Here is a 19,714-nt window from a genome sequence, read left to right as displayed (position 1 = left end):
ATTCCCCTGCCTTAAGTAGCTTTAGCATATGTTGGGAACCCTTTGTCTCACCATTTGATTCCTGTGCCTGGTCAGTGGAAAAACACTAGTGTTATGATGGAGCCCAGTACCAAATGACTTGGTCACATGCCTCTGTAGGGGCATTGCAGCCATGAAACAGTGGCTGTTTGTAACTTCCTCAGGAAGGTTCCCTGGTGGGAGATTAGCATCTTCAATGTCCTACTGTTTTCCCTAATGGCCCTTCTAGACTGATTGCATTCTATCTAGTGGGCATTCCCCAGGTGTAAACACATTTGTAATAGATGCATAGACAATATTCCTAACTTCAGATACCAAAATGATACATGCATACAAGTAGGATAATCATATTCAGTAAATCATAACCTTTCCAATGATACCTCACATGACCTATCTTGTATAAAATACATCATAGTTATACCATAATCATGTCATAACAATATCGTTATGAAGAATATGTGGGTATAGTGTCACACAACTCTCTGTCACAAACTTCCTCCGTGACTTTGCACAAGCCACTTGATCTCTGTGTATAAAATTATTATTGATATGGCTGGTAATCACCACCTATTTAAGGTCGCCAGACACTTCCTATTACAAGACTGTTTTTCAGTTGCTTATAATTTTTCCAAATGTTAACTGCTGGGGCTGAAATTTCCCATATTGGATGTCTGCCTTAGACTGAATTTTTCTAGAAAATTTTAACCAAAATGGTTCAGATGTTTCAGAGAATGAGCCTGGGGGAAATAAATTGTTTTGCTAATGTTTAAAAACACTGGCAACCTTTTATTTGAAAAGCTCAAGTCCCCCATGCTTTTGAGAGGAGACTTTAAATTTGGTGGGGAGGGGCATTGTGTTAGGGATATGCCTTTACCATCCCCATGGAACTCCACCCAAACTTGGCCAAATTACAAGACTTTGAGAAATTGTAGTTTGCTCAGGCTCTGTAAGAATGTCTAGTTTTTAGTAGCTAAAATCTCTGCAGATTCCATCCACATTGGGCATGCTCCAGCCTGGCACAGCAGAGGGCTGAGCAGGACATGCCCTGCAATTGCAGCTCTAGGCTTCTGTGGCCATTTCAGCTCCTGATGCTGGCACTTGAACTCAGAGCAGGGAGACTGCTCTGTGCTCTTCCTGATGTCCCTGTTGGGCCCAGGCAGAGTGGAGGAGCAAGCTGCCTGATTGAAATGGAAAGGGGACAAGTGTCAGACTTGAGGGAGGGATGTCGGGGAATAGATTGGAACAAGGAATCTGGGGTGGGAGGCTGGCATTGGAGGTTTGCAGTGGGGAAGACTGAAACTGGGACTGGGAGTTAGGGTCAGGAGAGACTGAGACTGAGAATGAGTGGGGCAGGGGGAGGAACAGGAGAGGAAAGAAAGATCTGATGAAGATCCAGGGTGCAGGGAGAAACTGGCACTAGCTGGGCAAAGAGACTAGGATAAAGAGCATGGGATGGGTGGGGGAGGGCACACTGAAATTGGACAAAAAGCCTGGGGAGGGAGATTGGAAGTGGGAGCCAGTGGGGATGGGGTGTGGTTGACTGGAAGCCTGGGTAGGGGAGAGAGATCAGATGAGAAGCTGGGAGAGAAGGAATAGGAACTGGCTGAGCAAGGAGACTGGCACTGGGAGTTAGGGGGGAAACTGGGACTGGAGTGGGAAATCTGGAGCGGTGAGACTAGGACTTGCTGGGAAATGAGACCAGGACTATTGGACTGGGAGGAGGAGTCAGAGTGGAGAACAGAAAGGACTGAGATGAACAGGTTTGAGGGAACAGAACAGAAGGAGTCAAGCTTGGGGGAGAATGGGCAGAAAAGTCTGTGCCCACTTCAGAGCCTGGAATGGAACCCAAGATTCCTGAAGGCAAGTCTACACATATAATGCTGCATCGGTGCAGCTGCACTGCTGTAGTGCTTAAGTGAAGATCCTCCTACGCCAATGGGAGAGAGCTATCCTGTTGGCGTAGTTAACCTATCTCCCTAGGGGTGGTAGCTATATTGATCGGAGAAGCTCTCCCACTGTCATAGTGCTGTCTACATGGGAGCTTATGGTCAGTATAACCACATTGCTCAGGAGTGTGGATTTTTCACACCCCTGTGGAACATAGTTATACTGACATAAGTCTTCAGTGTAGTCCTGGCCTGAGTCTCACCATTCCTCTGCTGTCAGTAAATATCTGAGAACCCCATTGTCAAAGTATGTGCATATCATCCCTCTTTAGCGCTGGTCCACAGAGGGGATAACAACTATCTACTATTGCTATCAGTTACTCCATCAGCTCAAGTGGCAGAGATCTGTGTGGTGGATCTAAGGGTTCCAATCCTGCTGATGATCCAAGGGGGTGTCAATATCATGCCTCATGATGGAATTTGTCATCCAGGGTTTTTTTAAATTAATAAATCACTCACCTATACACACAAATATGTGTGTTAAAAGAACATTAAGGTTGCAAAGTCAGGCATTCAGAACTTAGGAAATGCCAGAATTGAACTTGCCTTTGCAACCTTAATTAGGCCCCCTAGTGTGTATGTATTAAGAAACAGTCTAATTACATGATCACATACTATTTTTTTTCACAGGACCCCGGCCTCATTCACTCACAGGAATAATCTGATCTGGGGATGAATCAGGGTTGTCTAGGAAAGATACTGTTTGTAAGACCCGCTACTTAATTATTCTTCAGAATTTGGAGGGTGTGTAGTAAATGGGGTGAAGGATTGCAGGAAGAGAAAAGATGGTCTTGTGGTTAAGACCACTGAATGCTGCTCTGGAGAATTGGATTCTACCTCTGCCAGAGAGTTCACTTAACCCAGACTTTTCCAAGGCAGTCATAACTGAGTACGCCTTATTTTGTGGGTGTCTGATGAGACCCTGGGGCCTGATTTGCAGAAGTGCAGAGCACTCACAACAGCAGCTGAAATCAATGGAAGCTGTGCTTTCAATATATAAAGTGTTGTACAATGTATTCTGAAAAATCAGGTCCTAGGCATTTCAAATTAGGCCCCCAAAATTACTGGATACTTTTGACCTTAATCTCTCTGGGCCTCAGTTCCCTATCTGTAAAATGGGGATAATAATAACCTCCATTTCATGGAATGTTGTGAAAATAAATTAATTAATATTAGTGATACATTCAGATTCACAAAGGGATTTTAGGAATCCAAGCTTTAAAATTTTGGCCAAAGATCACAGTAGTTATAAAAATGTTCCTTCTTCAACCTCCTCTCCACTATTCAAATGTAATATAATTGGACCATTTGTGGATGCCTTCTTGCCACATGAGAAACACTGATAAAGAGTGCATCGAGTTATAATGTCCCATATTTGTGCATTTGTATTTTTGATGGAAAGTGGTATGGGCAAATTATGCCTGGCCAAATTTAGATGAATGAAAGGCTCAAATACAGTAAATGTTATTTTATTAAGTTCCAGGGGCAGGAGGGAAATCAAGAAAGTTTTTCTTGATTATTTTACTATCAGTCTGTCTGTGGGACTCAGAACAGCACACTCAGCCTTGGTCTACACTACGAGTTTAGGTTGAATTTAGCAGCGTTAGATTGATTTTACCCTGCACCTGTCCACACGACAAAGCCATTTCTGTTAACTTAACTTAAAGGGCTCTTAAAATCAATTTCGGTACTCCTACCCAACAAGGGGATTAGCGCTGAAATTGACCTGGTTGGGTCGAATTTGGGGTAGCGTGGACATAATTCAATGGTATTGGCCTCCAGGCGCTATCCCAGAGTGCTCCGTAGTGACTGCTCTGCACAGCGCTCTCAACTCAGATGCACTGGCTAGGTAGACAGGAAAAGGCCTGTGAACTTTTGAATTTCATTTCCTGTTTGCCCAGCGTAGAGAGCTGATCAACACAGGTAACCATGGAGTCCCAGAATTGCAAAAGAGCTCCAGCATGAACCAAATGGGAGGTACTGCATCTGATCGGTGTATGGGGAGATGAATCCGTGCTATCCAAACTCAGTTCCAAAAGATGAAAAGCTGGAATATTTGAAAAAATCTCAAAGGGCAGGAAGGACAGGGGCCATAACAGGGACCCGCAGCAGTGCCACGTGAAACTTAAGGAGCTGAGGCAAGTCTACCAAAAAACCAGAGAGGCAAATGGCCGCTCCAGGGCAGAGCCCCAGACATGCCACTTCTATGATGAGCTGCATGCCATTCTAGGGGGTGCCCCTACAACTACCTCACCCCTGTGCTTTGACTCCGTCAATGGACTCTCATGCAACAGGGATGCAGATTTAGGGGACGATGAGGAGGAGGACATTGAAGTTAGCACACAGCAAGAAAGCAGGGAAAATGTTTTATCTGAGCCAGGAACTGTTAATCACCCTGGACCCAGTACCTTCTCAACCCACTCAAGGTGGGCTCATGGACCTTGAAGGCGGCGAAGGCACCTCTAGTGAGTGTACCTTTGTAAATATTGTACATAGTTTAAAAGCAAGCATGTTTAATGATTAATTTGCCCTGAAGACTTGGGATGCTTTCATGGCCAGTACAGCTACTGGAAAAGTCTGTTAACCTGTATGGGGATGGAGCATATCCTCCAGGGACATCTTAATGAAGTTCTCCTGGATGTACTCCCAAAGCCTTTGCAAAAGGTTTCTGGGCAGGGCAGCCTTATTCCGTTCTCCATGGTAGGACACTTTACCACACCAGGCCTGTAGCACGTTGTCTGGAATCATTGCATAACAAAGCATGCAAGTATGGTTCCGGTGTTTGTTTGCTGGCACTCAAGCAATATCCATTCTTTATCTCTCTGTGTTATCCTCAGGAGAGTGATATCATTCATGGTCATCTGGTTGAAACAGGGGAATTTTATTAAGGGAACATTCAGAGGTGGCCATTCCTGCTGAGCTGTTTGCCTGTGGCTGAACAGAAATCATCCTCGCTGTGCACCACGCAGTGGTGGGAGGGGTGAAGCAATCATCCCAGAGAGGAGGGCTTTAGTTGTGTTTGTGATGCACTTTAACCCGAAAACTGCAACCCCTCCTTTTAAATGGCCAGCCCATTTTAATTGGCCAACCCAATGGATGCTTGGTATGGGACATGAGGGCGCTGCTGTTTAAAACCATTCCCACATGTTATAAAGGTTAAAGAAGCCAAAAGACTGTGGTTTATCATGGCTGCCTGCAAGCCAAATTCTGTTGTCCTCCAGCCCTGCGTGTGTGATCTCTCACACCAAACTGGCAGGCAAATGCAACCTTGTAAAGAAAGCACACGTGCTATGTAATGTTAACAGCTTGGTTCACCGTGGAAGAGTGTACCCATTGTTCTCTAAAATGTGTCTTTTTAAATACTGCTCTCCCTTTTTTTCCCCCTCCTGCAGCTGCAAATGTTTCAATGCTCGCTGTATCGTCTTCATCCCAGAGGCTAGTGAAGATTAGAAGGCGAAAAAAACGCACTCACAATGACATGTTCTCTGAGCTCATGCAGTCCTCCCGCACTGAAAAAGCACAGCAGAATGCATGGAGGCAGACAATGTCAGAGTACAAGAAAGCACAAAATGAACCGAGGACAGGAGGGATGCGAGAGAGGAGATGTGGTGTTCAGGGGTGAAAGTAACTTACGGGACTTAACGATACTGCTGGAGTCCTGAGGGGGTATGGCCTCAACCAGAAGAGGCCTGGCCTCAATCAGAAGAGGCGAAGCCTCTCAAGATTTAAAGGCCCTGGGGCACTGGCTATGGCTGGGAGCCCCAAGGCCTTTAAATCAACCCCGGGGCTCCCAGCTGCAGAGGTGGCTGGGAGCCCCTGGGGCTCAGGGGCAAATTAAAGGGCCCGGGGCTCTCACTGCCGCAGAACTCCAGGCCCTTTAAATCCCCACCACAGCTCCGTCTGCCGGAGCCACGGGCAGGATTTAAAGGGTTCTGGGCTCCCCGCAGCCGCGGAAGCTCTGAGCCCTTTAAATCCGGCCCCAGCCCAGCCCCTGGAGCTGTGGATGGGATCCAAAGGGCTCTAGGCTGCCTGCAGCTGCGGGAACTCTGAGCTTTTTAAATCTCGGCCCCAGCACAGGCTTTGGCGGTGGGGAGCCCAAAGCCCTTTAAATCCTCGCCGCCAAAGCCGGTGCGGTCCGGCACGGCATACTGGCTCTTGCCGGTACGCTGTACCAGCTTACTTTCACCTCTGTATCAGCGTGATGAAAGGAGGCAGGAAGCAATGCTCAGGATACTCGAGGCTCAAACTCATGTTCTCCGGCATATTGTTGAGCAGGACAGGCAGCAGGAGGAACACAGACCGCCGCAGCAGCCCCCCTATGACCAACCACTCTCCTTCCCAAGTTCCATAGCCTCCTCACCCAGATGTCCAAGAACATGGTGGTGGGGCCTCCAGCCACCCAACCACTCCACCCCAGAGGACTGCCCAAGCAACAGAAAGCTGGCATTCAGTAAGTTTTGAAGTGCAGTGTGGCCTTGTCCTTCCCTCCTCCACCACCCCACCCATTGCTTCCTTCCTCCTCCACCCCTCCCGGGCTACCTTGGCAGTTATCCCCCCATTTGTGTGACAAAGTAAAGAAGAATGCATGAATTTTGAACAACAACGACTTGATTGCCTCTGCAAGCGGTGATCAAAGGGGGGAGGGGAGGGCGGTTTATTTACAGGGAAGTAGAGCGAACAAAGGAGAGAGGTTTTTATCAATGAGAAACAAACAAAACTTTCATACCGTAGCCCCTTGACCAGTTATGAAATTGGTTTTCAAAGCTTCTCTGATGCGCACCACGCACTGCTGTGCTCTTCTAATTGTCCTGGTGTCTGGCTGTGATCAATCAGCGGCCAGGCAATTTGGCTTAACTTCCCACCCTGCCATAAATATCTCCTCCTTACTCTCACAGATATTGTGGAGCACACAGCAAACACTAATAAAGATGGGAATATTGGTTTTGCTGAGGTCTGAGTCAGTAAATTGTGCCAACAAGCTTTTAAACGCCCAAAGGCACATTCTACCACCATTCTGAACAGCATAAAGGGCTAGGCTGCGTCCCCAAGGATAACTATAGGCATTTCAACATCCCCAATGGTTATTTTCTGGTCTGGAAAATAAGTCCCTTGCTCCAGCCATTGACACAGACCAGAGTTCCTAAAGATGCATGCATCATGTACCTTTTTTGGCCATCCCATGTTGATGTTGATGAAATGTCCCTTGTGATCCACCAGTGCTTGCAGCACCATTGAAAAGTACCCCTTTTGGTTTATGTACTCACTGTCTTGGTGCTCCGGTCCCAAGACAGGGATATGGGTTCCGTCTACTGCCCCACCACAGTTAGGGAATCCCATTACAGCAAAGCCATCCACTATGGCCTGCACATTTCACAGAGTCACTACCCTTGATAGCAGCAGGTCAAAGATCGCTTTGGCTACTTGGATCACAGCAACCCCCACAGTAGATTTGCCCACTCCAAATTGATTCCCGACTGACCGGTAGCTGTTTGGCGTTGCAAGCAGTGATTTCCCTACAGCCTACCTGAATTTTTCCCCAGCAGCCCCCACCCCCAGTTTTGTGAGCTAGTTACATACCAATGTAGTGACTGTTAGGAAATCTGAATTTAAACTGAAACATTAACACACACTTTAAAAGCTTATACAGTGTATCTGTAAAAGTATAATAGATTTGAAAAGTATGAACATAGACTAGCTTCCTTGCTTCCTTATACAGCTGTTGTTTTTTATGATGTCAGTGCATTCATTTCGGTGATGTTGGCCAACCTAATAATTTCAAATGATGATTTGTAAACAAAGTCTAAATGAGCTCTCCCTAACAGCTAGTGATGAGCTGGGGCTGCGGGGAAAGGCTTCAGGGCCAGATTATATTTACATTCACACCTAATCTACCTAGGTATCCAGCAAACAGAGCTGTGTTGTCCAAGTGATAGATTTTGGCTGGGGTTGGGTTACAAACCACTTGAATGTGGGGGGAATGGGGGATGAAATGTTGTTCTTATTGTATGAGTAAAGGGCAGTAGAACTGTGCTTAGCCTGTGATGATCTGAAGACATCAAGAGAGAGGGTGGGGACCTGTCCCTCTCCACTGTTTAAAGACAGAGCTGATTAGGCTCCATAGATAGTCTTTTGTTCTGTTAAGTGACCACTGCAGCTGAAATCACTGACAATCAGGTCCAAGTGCTTAGTCCTGTTGTGGGGACAGTGTTCCTGTGGGTACAGTGTTTTTGTGTAAGAGACAGCCCAGACTGCACTAGCAGCGAGCGAGGTTCCCGCACTGAGAGCTCAGTTGAAATCACTGAGAGCTGGTGGAACCTCAAGAGACCAACTCGCAGAGGTCACAGTGGCAGGTGGCAGCAGAAGGTGACTGCGCAGGGCCACTGGCAACAGAGCAGTGGGGTGAACGGTGGCACAACGAACAGACGTGGCCAGAGCGAACAGTGAGCAGCTGGAGGAACAAGCAAGGTGCCTTCTTGTCCCCCACCTGGAAGGTGGACTTACGTGAAAGCACCTCTGAACTCTGAGTCTATTCTCCACTGACCAAGGACAACACCGGTGAGTGGAGTGCGGTGGAGGGAAAAGTGAGGGGCATGTTAAATAAACATTTGTTTGTTGGACTATATTTTAGTCACTTTGCTCCAGAATGCTAGATTTGTGACGGAATGGAAACTTATATAAATATGTTTCCTCGTAGGCCAACGTTTTTAAAATGCATTATTTGCCAAGGTTGTTATCTCACATTGTTGCTATCTTGGGAGGTCATTATGTTGGGGAGTTTCTGTACTAAACATTTTTATTATTATAATTAATTTTTACATAAGAATGGTCATACTGGGTCAGACCAATTGTCCATATAGCCCAGTATCCTGTCTTACAACAGTGGTCAAGACCAGGTTCTTCAGAGGGAATGAACAGAACAAGAAATCATCAAGTGACCATCCCCTGTTGCCCATTCCCAGCTTCTGGCAAACAGGCTAGGGACACTCAGAGCATGGTGTTGCATCCTTCCCCATCCTGGCTAATAGCCACAGATGGACCTATTCTCCAGGAATTTATCTAGTTCTTTTTATAACTCTGTTATAGTTTTGGTCTTCACAGCATCCCCTGGGAAAGAGTTCCCTGGTTTGACTTTATAATGTGTGAAGAAGTACTTCCCTTTGTTTTTTTAAAACCTGCTGCCTATTAATTTCTTTGGTTGACTGCTAGTTCTTGTGTTATGTGAAGGATTAAATAAAATTTCCTTATTCACTTTCTTCACACCAGTCAAGATTTTATAGACTTCTATCATATCCCCATTAGTCATCTCTTTTCTAAGCTGAAAATTCCCAGTCATTTAATCTCTCCTCCTGTTTCATACCCCTGATCATTTTAGTTGCCCATCTCTGTACCTTTTCCAATTCCAATATATATTTTTTAGGATGGGTGACCAGATCTGCACACACTATTCAACGTGTGCACATACCATGGATTTATATAGAGGCAATAAGATATTTTCTGTTTTATTATCTATGCCTTTTTTAATGATTCCCAACATTGTTTGCTTTTGTGACTGCTGCTGCACATTGAGTGGATGTTTTCAGAGAACTATCCACAATGACTCCAAGATCTCTTTCATGAGTGTTAACAGCTAATTCAGATGCCATCATTTTGTATGTATAGCTGAGATTGCTTTCCAGTGTGCAATACTTTGCATTTATCAACATTGAATTTAATTTGCCATTTTGTTGCCCAGTCACCCAGTTTTGTGAGATCCCTTTGTAGCTCTTCGCAGTCTGCCTGGGACTTAACTATCTTGAATAGTTTTGTATCATCTGCAAATTTTGCCACCTCACTGTTTACCCATTTTTCCAGATGAATATGTTGAACAGTACTGGTCCCAGTACTGACCCCTCAGGGATACCACTATTTATCTCTCTCCATTCTGAAAACTGATAATTTATCCTACCCTTTGTTTCCAATCTTTGAACTAGTTACTGATCCATGAGAGGACTGCCCTCTTATCCCATGATGACTTACTTTTCAAAAGTCAGTTTAAATTAAATACATTTTTTTTAATTTTTTTTTTTTTTTTTTAGAAATCTAGGTCTGTTATGTGTTTTGGTGTGACTTGCATTTTCCTTACATTAAATTTGCATTATCCTAACAAAACATTTACTTTATTCACTTTCTTCACATCAGTCAAGATTTTATAGCCCTCTAGCATATCCCCCCTTAGTCGTCTCTTTTCTAAGCTGAAAATTCCCAGTCATTTTAATTTCTCCTCCTGTTTCATACTCCTAATCATTTTAGTTTCCGATCTCTGTACCTTTTGCATTTCCAGTATGTCTTTTTGGGGATGGGATAACCAGATCTGCACACAGTATTCAAGATGTACATGTACTATGGATTTATATAGAGGCAATATGATATTTTCTGTCTTATTATCTATCCCTTTCTTAAAAAAGCAAAGGTTTCAGAGTAGCAGCTGTGTTAGTCTGTATCTGCAAAAAGAACAGCAGCTTTTGTGGGCTATATCTGATGAATCATAGAATATTAGGGTTGGAAGAGACCTCAGGAGATCATCTAGTCCAACCCCCTGCTCAAAGCAGGGCCAAATCCCCAGACTTTTACCCCAGTTCCCTAAATGGCCCCCTCAAGAATTGAACTTACAACCCTGGGTTTAGCAAGCTAATGCTCAAACCACTGAGCTATCCAGTAGGCTGTAGCCCATAAAAGCTTATGCTCAAATGAATTTGTTAGTCTCTAAGGTACCATAAGTACTCCTATTCTTTTTAAAAAAAGCAAACAGAATGTTGGGAATCATTGACTGCTGCTGCACACTGAGTGGATGTTTTCAGAGAACTATCCACAGTGATTCCAAGATCTTTCTTGAGTGTTAACAGCTAATTCAGACTACTTCATTATGTATGTATAGTTGAGATTGTTTTCCAATGTGCATTACTTTGCATTTATCAACATTAAATTTCATCTGCCATTTTTGTTGCCCAGTCACCCAGTTTTGTGAGATCCCTTTGTAATTCTTCGCAGTCTGCCTGGGACTTAACTATCTTGAATAGTTTTGTATCATCCGCAAATGTTGCCACCTCACTGCTTACCCATTTTTCCAGATCATTTATGAATATGTTTAACAGTAATAGTCCCAGTACCCACCCCTCAGGGATACCACTATTTATCTCTCTCCATTCTGACAACTGATAATTTATTCCTATCCTTTGTTTCCCATCTTTTAACCAGTTACTGATACATGAGAGGACTTTCCTCTTACCCCATGATGGCTTACTTTTCAAAAGTCAATTTAAATTAAATACTTTTTTTAAAATGTATATATTTTTAAGAAATCTAGACCTGTTATGTGTTTTGGTGTAACTTGCATTATTCTTATGTTAAATTTGCATAATCCTTACAAAACATTTACTTTATTCATATCTCTTTTATATAACTCATTGGTCCTGACAACCCCCCTGTAAATTTGAACACCCCCTCTAATTTCAATTCCTGGGGAAACCACTGGTTGCAAGCTTTCACAGGGCTATTGCCACTCGCTTGTGAACTGTCAGGGAAGCTCTCATCTTGGTATTCTTTCACTTCAGGGCAGGGGAAAGCAAGTCACAAAGTTTCATGAAAGTTCTCTTACTCATGCAAAAGTTTCGCAGCCACAGTGAATCATCCCAGACCTGCAACACTGTGGTCCCACCAGTCTGTGCTTGTTTCCCAGGCCCAGAATCGGCATTCCGTGGCATCAGCCTGCCCTATTGTCACCAGAATGGACAAATTGCCATGACCCGTACTTTTAGAGACCTCTGTGTCCATGTCCTCATCACTCTCATGACCGCCCTGCCGTCACTGCCGTCGCCTCCTCGCCTGCCTTTGCAGGTTCTGGTGCTTCATATATGCAAGATAATGTGTGTGATGTTTACAGTGCTCATAACTGCTGCGGCGATCTGAGTGGGCTCTATGCTTGCCATGCTATGGCGTCTGCATGGGAAAAAAGGCGCGAAACAATTCTCAGCTGTTGCTCTCAGTGAGGGAGGGGTGACAGACAACTGTAGCTATCCCACAGTTCCCGCAGTTTCCGCCAACCATTTGAATTCTGGGTTGAGCTCCCAATGCCTGATGGGTCAAAAACATTGTTGCAAGTGGTTCTGGGTACATGTCATCAGGCCCCCCCCCCCCGTGAAAGTAACGGGAAAAAATCATTTCTCACCTTTTTTCACTGTAACCATATGTCTCCTGGGTGCTGCTGGCAGACGTGGTACTGCAGTGCTACACAGCAGCATCCCCTTGCCTTGCCTTGAGGACGGCAGACTGGTAGCCGTCATCGTCATCCTGTGGGTGCTCCTGGCTGGCCTCGGTTAGATTGGTTGGTGGCACCTGGGTAGACGGTGCTCCTGGACAACCTTGATAAGGTTGGTCAGGGGCACCTGGACAAAAATGAGAATGATTTCAGGTCATTCTCTCTTTAAGTTTTGTGTAATGGAGATTCAGTCCTGCCTGGAATATCATGCCAGCTGGAGGCTTCTGCCTCAGGCTGCTCCCCTAGTTGGCAGCACCACACAGTCACACCTACCCCAGTCTACCCCTTGCTCCCATGGCTCATGAAGCCTGGACAGTAGTAAGGAGCAGTAAAGTCAGTGTTGTTTCAAATTCATGCATTCTTTATTAATTTGTCACACAAATGGGGGGATAACTGCCCAGGTAGCCTGGGAGGGGTTAGGAAGGAGGGAAGCAACGGGTGGTGTAGTTGTAGGGGCACCCCCTAGAATGGCATACAGCTCATCATTTCTGCAGGATGTCTGGGGCTTTGACTCGGAGTGGCTGTTTGCCTCTCTGGTTCATTAGTAGGCTTGCCTGATATTCCAGGCAGAACTGAATCTCCATTAGACAAAACTTAAAGAAGAGAATGATCTGGGGAGTCATTCCCATTTTTGTCCAGGCGCCCCCTACCAGCCTCACCGAGGTCGGCCAGGAGCACTCATGTCTGCCCAAGCGCCCCCGACCGACCTCACCAAGGCTGGCCAGGAGCACCCATGACAGCAGCAGATGGTACAGTATGACTGGTAACCATCTTTGCCAACTTGTAAAGGCAAGGAGCTGCTGCTGTGTAGCACTGCAGTACCGCGTCTGTCAGCAGCACCCAGGAGACGTATGGTGACAGTGAGCTGAGAGAGCTCTATGCTTGCCGTGGTATGTCATCTGTACAGGAAAAAAGACGAGAAATGACTTTTTGCCGTTGCTTTTACGGGGGGGAGGAGAGGGCTGACAACATGTACCCAGAACCACCCGCAACAATGTTTTTGCCCCATCAGGCATTGGGAGCACAACCTAGACTTCCAATGGGAGACAGACACTACGGGAACTGTGGGATAGCTGCCACAGCGCAATGCTCTGAAAGTCGATGCTAGCCCCAGTACTGTGGATGCACACCACCGACATAATGCGCTTAGTGGGGACATACATAAACGACTATATGAAATTGATTTCTAAAAAATCAACTTCTATTAAATCGAACTAATTTCATAGTGAAGACATACCGTAAGAAAGCTCAGAAGGGAATCTCTGAGCATGGCAAATGCATATATATGCTGTGGGGAAATAAATTCCTTTTTGGTTCTTTCACAGGACGGGGGTTGTGCTAGACAGACAACATTTAGGACCTCTGTTAGAGGCTTTGAAAAGTCAAACAGATGAGTCATGCTTTGCCTGTAATGGGAAATAGGATGTTGCCCACAGACTGTTCAGAAACTATGCTATATCAATCTGCTCCAATTAACAAACATTGTTCTAACTAAGAATGAGTCAATACAGAAGTTTTCAAAGCTGGAATAGCAATCCATGTATTTTGTTGATCTGCATGCATTTTCTATTAGTTCTGGGAACCACAGTGTGTGTGCCAATAACCATATAGGGCCTGACAATGCCCAGAAATCAAGAGCAAAGCTCCTGACTTTAATGGCTGAACCTGCTGACCATTAGCAAGTTTGTAAGTATTGTCCTTTCTATGTATTGTAAGTCCCAGAAGCCCCAGTAAAATTGGGTCCCATTGTGCTAGGCACTGTACACACACACACACACACACACACACACACACACACACACACACACACACACACACACACACACATATATATAACTCCCTAGCCTGAAGGCCTTACAATATAAAAAGACAAGTGATATACGATGGGTGCTGACAAGAGGGATACAATCATATTTATTCATTATATACACATGTATTTGATTTTTTTTTTTGGTTGGTTGGGTGGGATTTTCAAAAGAGGCTTAGGACTAAATCCACAAGATACTTAGGTGTTGCAATGGTGAGCATTAGAACACTTAATCCTAGGTTCCCGTCTGTCCATTGAAATGCAGGCACCCAGGCTCTCCCTACAAAGTATGGGAAGAGTTAGGTGCCCAAGATAAGGATTTTCAGAAACCAGCAGGCGGAATGAGGACCTGCCTGAGCTAGCTGGGTGAGAAATGCAGAGGAAAGAGCCTTAGGACTCACAAAGGTACTTATTAATTATTTGCATTACAGACTGAAGAAAGGCACCTATCTCTGCTCAGGATTCTCAGCCATGAACCGTCTTCTGGAGCTAGATGCCCAAATCTGGTCAGCCCTTTCTAAAGAGATACACATACCCAGATCCAATAACGCCGGGGTTAAGGCACTCCCATGATTACAATCTCTGTTCTGCCTGATATGGAGTATGTCCTTGAACCAGGTCTGCTTTCTCGGTGCCCTATTCCCCAGGCTATTCGCTATTCTAGGGTGGAGCTTTCTCAGTCGCTTCTGTTGGACCTGTTACACTTTGTATTAAAGAATTAAATATACTTTAGGCCAGAGAGAGAAAAGACAAGCAAAAGAATGGTTCTATAACCTGGTGGCTCAGGCAATCACTGGGGATGTGAGCAAGCCAGGTTTATCAAGTCTCTAACTCCAATAAATATGTAACCAGTTATACAAAGCAGAACAGCTTCAATGCAAGAGACAGAGAGCCCCACCCCAGGTTACTAAACAGCTTGCTGATTAGGGAAGTCACTTGGGATATGAGATATCTGGGTTGAAGTCCTTGCTGCAAAGCAGGGATTTGAACTTGGGTCTCCCAGGTGAGTGCCCTAATCACAGGTGTGCTGGGATACAGGCAGCTAGTCATTCCACCAATTCCTCACATGCTCACCCATGCTGTCCTTTGTGCAGGTCAGTCATGCTGCTCATAGACTCATAGACTCATAGGTCAGAAGGGACCAATCTGATCATCTAGTCTGACCTCCTGCACAAGGCAGGCCACAGAACCCCACCCATCCAATTTTATAACACCCCCTATCCCAGGATCGAGTTATTGAAATCTTCAAAATTGGTTTGAAGACCTCAAGCTGCAGAGAAACCACCAGCAAGCGACCCGTGCCCCACGCTGCAGGGGAAGGCGAAAAACCTCCAGGGCCCCTGCCAATCCGCCCTGGAGGAAAATTCCTTCCCGACCCCAAATATGGCGATCAGCTAAACCCTGAGCATGTGGGCAAGAGTCACCAGCCAGCACCCAAGAAGGAATTCTCTGCAGTAACTCAGTTCCCATGCCATCCAACATCTCCCCGCAGACCATTGAGCAGACCTATCTGGTGGTAATCCAAGATCAATTGCCCAAATTAACAATCCTATCATAACATCCCCTCCATATACTTATCAAGCTTTGTCTTAAAGCCAGGAAAGTCTTTTGCCCCCACTACTTCCCTCGGAAGGCTGTTCCAGAACTTCACTCCCCTAATGGTTAGAAACCTTCGTCTAATTTCAAGTCTAAACTTCCTAATATCCAGTTTATACCCATTCGTCCTCGTGTCTACATTAGTACTAAACTTAAATAATTCCTCTCCCTCAGAGCATGCCTAGTGAATCAGGCCCCACAGGTAAGCTAGGCCAGGAATTCCATCAGGGCTTAGGCTTAGGCATGAGCAAGGGTGCCAAGCTGCTTGTTAGTTGGGAGCAGTGGCAGGAACTAGATGGCTTTGCATATACCTGCTAGTGAAAACTTAGGTCTTGCCTGCACCTAAAAATTAGGTTATCCTAGCTGTGTCACTCAGGGGTGTGACAAATTCATGCTCCAGAGAGAAGTAGTTAAATTGACCTAAGACCCAGTAGAAACACCATTAAGTCAATGGAAGACTACTTCCATGTACCTAGCTACTGTCTCTCAAAGGGATGGTTTTACTACAGTGGTGGAAAAATCCCTTCTGTCATTGTTGCAAATGGCTACACTATAGCACTGTAGCATCTGTAGTGTGGGTATACCCAAAGGCACCTAGAAGACTGTAGGCACCTATACCATTAGGTGACTGCTGAGCAGTGGTTTTGAAAATATCAGCAGTGCCCAAACACTGAACTTAGGGGCCTAAAGAGACAGTGAGGCAGCTAAATATTATTGTGAGGCTGACCCTCAGATGCTACAGTGATAAGCACCCTAGAAAAGCCCATGAGTAAATTAATAATTCTGTCTGTGTGCAATAAATAAGGCCTGGGACACATATTGTGCAATGAGGAGAAAAAACAATATTGACTAGCCACTCCTTAACTGAGCACCATCTGTCTTGTGCACGGAATGTCCCGAGGAGTCCTGTGGAAAAACTAGCATGTGATCATGCAGTTAAAGACAATATCATAATGAATATGCACAAAGGGGCCAATTTAAGGTTGCACAGACAACCTGAATTCTGGAACTTCCCAACTTCTGAATGCTTGATTTTGCAACTGTCATGTTCTTCGAAAGTAGGGTTTGTGTGTGTGATCATATTGATACATAAAATATTGGCAAGAATGTCCTCCAGTTTTAAATTATCTATTTCTTTAAAATCTAACAGAAAAATTCAGAAAAAAAAATTGTTCAGTTGACTCGGGTTTGATCTTCCCTATCGTATTTGCCTGCTTGTCAGCAGTAACTCAAACATGGTACACTCAAAGTTTGGTCATGGTGAGTATGCACATCTAAAGCTGAAAGCATGAATGCTCATTTAATCAAGTGAATTGCTGCAAGACAATATTGCAAACAAATAGACACCAGGTATTCAGAAAGAAAATCCAGAGAAAATTCCAGCAGTTAAATATATTTTCTTTTCTATACTTGGCTGAGAAGGTAACAAATGGCCCTAAGGGCTATCTGCTTGGATGGCTGCATAAAGGTTGTATTATGAAATATAGTTGTGCTAGTCTCTCCCTGTTTAATTAATAAATGATTTAGCAAGACAGCTAGACATTACAAAACAAACATTAATGGACGGATCCTGTTTCCAATGGGATTTTAATGGGAACAGAATTTTACCATAAAATAGCATTAGGTATGACTTAAGCTGACAACTGTAACTTAATTTTTTTAAACTCTTCATTATTGCAATACCCTGTTATAATTTATCTCTCATAGATATTTTCTCCAATAACATCAACCTGACACTATTGGTATTAGGTGCAGTAGTGCTTTGAGATCCTCAGATGAAAGGTGCTATGAAAGCAAACAGTGTCACTTTCTCTAGTGTTAACACTGATGCCCTTTCCCTATAACCTTTCAAATGCTGTTGAAGTCAGGGACAGAGCTTAGCAAGCATAAAGGAAGACAATACTTTGGGTAAGCTATTGAGTAAACACAGCATATTGGCTTGATAACCTCCAGTATAATAAGTTCAGAAGTCTTGCAGGAACTCTGATTCTTATCTGGGGCTGGAGGACCAGAAGGCATGGCCAAAGCAAAGAGCACAATCAATCCAAAAGAGTTTTTCCAAGTATAAAACCATAGCAGTATAGGGCTCTTAGAGGAAACTAGCTTGTTTCGCCCTTCCTCCACTAGCCTAGGCGAGATCTGAAAGTTTTTAAAGTCACTTAAGGGCCAGATTTTCAAGGTGAGATCAATGGGAGTTAGTTACACAACCAGAGACAACCCCTGTTTGCTGATGGGGAGTGAGGCGGGATGAGCAGAGTGAAGGCAGCTGACTTCAGCAATGTTGCATGCTTAGAACAAACCAAGCAGCAAATCTGGTGGGGGGCACCCACATCCTTCCGCCCACACACACGTTGCCCAAGGCACTTAACCTCTTAGGATACCTCTACACTGTGATAAAAAGACCTGTGGTATGGCCACAGCTGGCACAGGTTCTGTGAAGGGCTCAGAGTGTGAAGCTATAATATTACAGTGTAGACATTGGGGCTTGGGCTGGAGCCCAAGCTCTGAGTCCCCAGGATGGGGGAGGGAGCCTGGGCTCTGGCCCGAGCCTGAACATCTACACTGCAATATTATACCGCTACAGCCCAAGCTCTGCAAGCCCAAGTGATCTGACCCAGGCTCTGAGACTTTTAGCACATAGATAGAAATACCCTCAGGCAGTTTTGAAAATCCCACTAGGTGACTATCGGCATCTTTAGGCACCTCAATACCTTTTGTAAAGCTGACCTTAAGTGCTCAAACAAATAGCCTTCACCAAAAATAAAATCATCTTTAGAAGACAAACTTGAAGCTTTAGCTACAAAAGTAAATCCTCTAGGTGAAAATGTAAACTAAATAGAGTAGAAATGACATCAAATAGGAAGCAATGTGAAGAAGAGTCAAGCTTTTAAACTAGTGAAAATAATTTAGGATCCCAATTTGTGAAGCACTTAAGTGCATGCTTAACTTTAAGCACATGTGTAGTCCCATTGACAGCAGTGGGACCACTCATGCTTAAAGTTAAGTATATGCTTACATGCTTTGCTGCATCAGCACCTAAATCAGCATGTGCGAAACACCATGCTCTATCAGACAGAAATAGTGAGAAACCAAGACTACGCCAAAAATATCTGAATCTTTGGGTTCCTAGAGAGGGGGTAATTATACTACCATAATTACTCTAGTGAAAATAATTATTCCATATTAGATTTTGATATTATTTACAATGGGTTCAATATTATAAGATTCCTATAAAACAAAATAGAAAAGATATTTATTGCTAAAATTTCAGCTCAAACAGGGAATTTTAGCAGCAACCTGAACCACTATTTGAAGGAAACAAAGTTCAACTTTCCCAGACCCAATTCTAGCCAAACAGTCTCACAGGATGTGAGAAGATCTCAAGATAACAACTCTGAAGCTCCAATATTCTGTGCCTGAAAAGTTCATGAATATGTTGGGGATTCATAATTATTTAATAGACTAGTAACTAAAACCAGAGAGGAAAAATGAATCAGAACCTTCTGAAGGAAATTTGCAGGAGTAAGCCTTATTTCAGTACGAGCTAAATTGGTTGAAACAATAATTTAAAAAAGAATTATAAAATGTTTAGATGCACATGCTATGACAGGGAGAAAACAGCAGTTTCTTTAAAGGAACTCATGCCTCTCTAATATGTTAGAATTCTTTATAAACATGTCAACAAAATGGTGGATAAAGAAACTTGTTGCCATAATTTATCTGAACTTTTTAAAGCCTTTGGTAAAGCCTCTCATAAGACAACAGACAGAAAACTTAAAGGCGGAGTTAAGGTTGCAACTATATAACACTGCTTGGTGCTCATAGTACCTTTCCTCAGCGTGAACACTGAAATATGAGACTCAGACTTAGAGGTGGGGAAAACCCTCCCCTCCAGCAGGGTTTTAACATGTATGATATTTAGGACTATAGAATATGAGTCTTTGGAAGACAGTTTAGTCTCAAGTTATATCTGTGTATCTTGGTGCTGCATATATATTGAAATAGAATTAAAAAAAAATAAAAAAGCTGCCTCTTGAATTTAAGAAGTGATCT

Source organism: Gopherus evgoodei, chromosome 1 (assembly GCF_007399415.2).
Source record: "Gopherus evgoodei ecotype Sinaloan lineage chromosome 1, rGopEvg1_v1.p, whole genome shotgun sequence".
NCBI classification, from domain to species: Eukaryota; Metazoa; Chordata; order Testudines; family Testudinidae; genus Gopherus; species Gopherus evgoodei.
The sequence above is the reverse complement of the archived record's forward strand: the minus strand, read 5'-3'. Positions refer to the sequence as shown.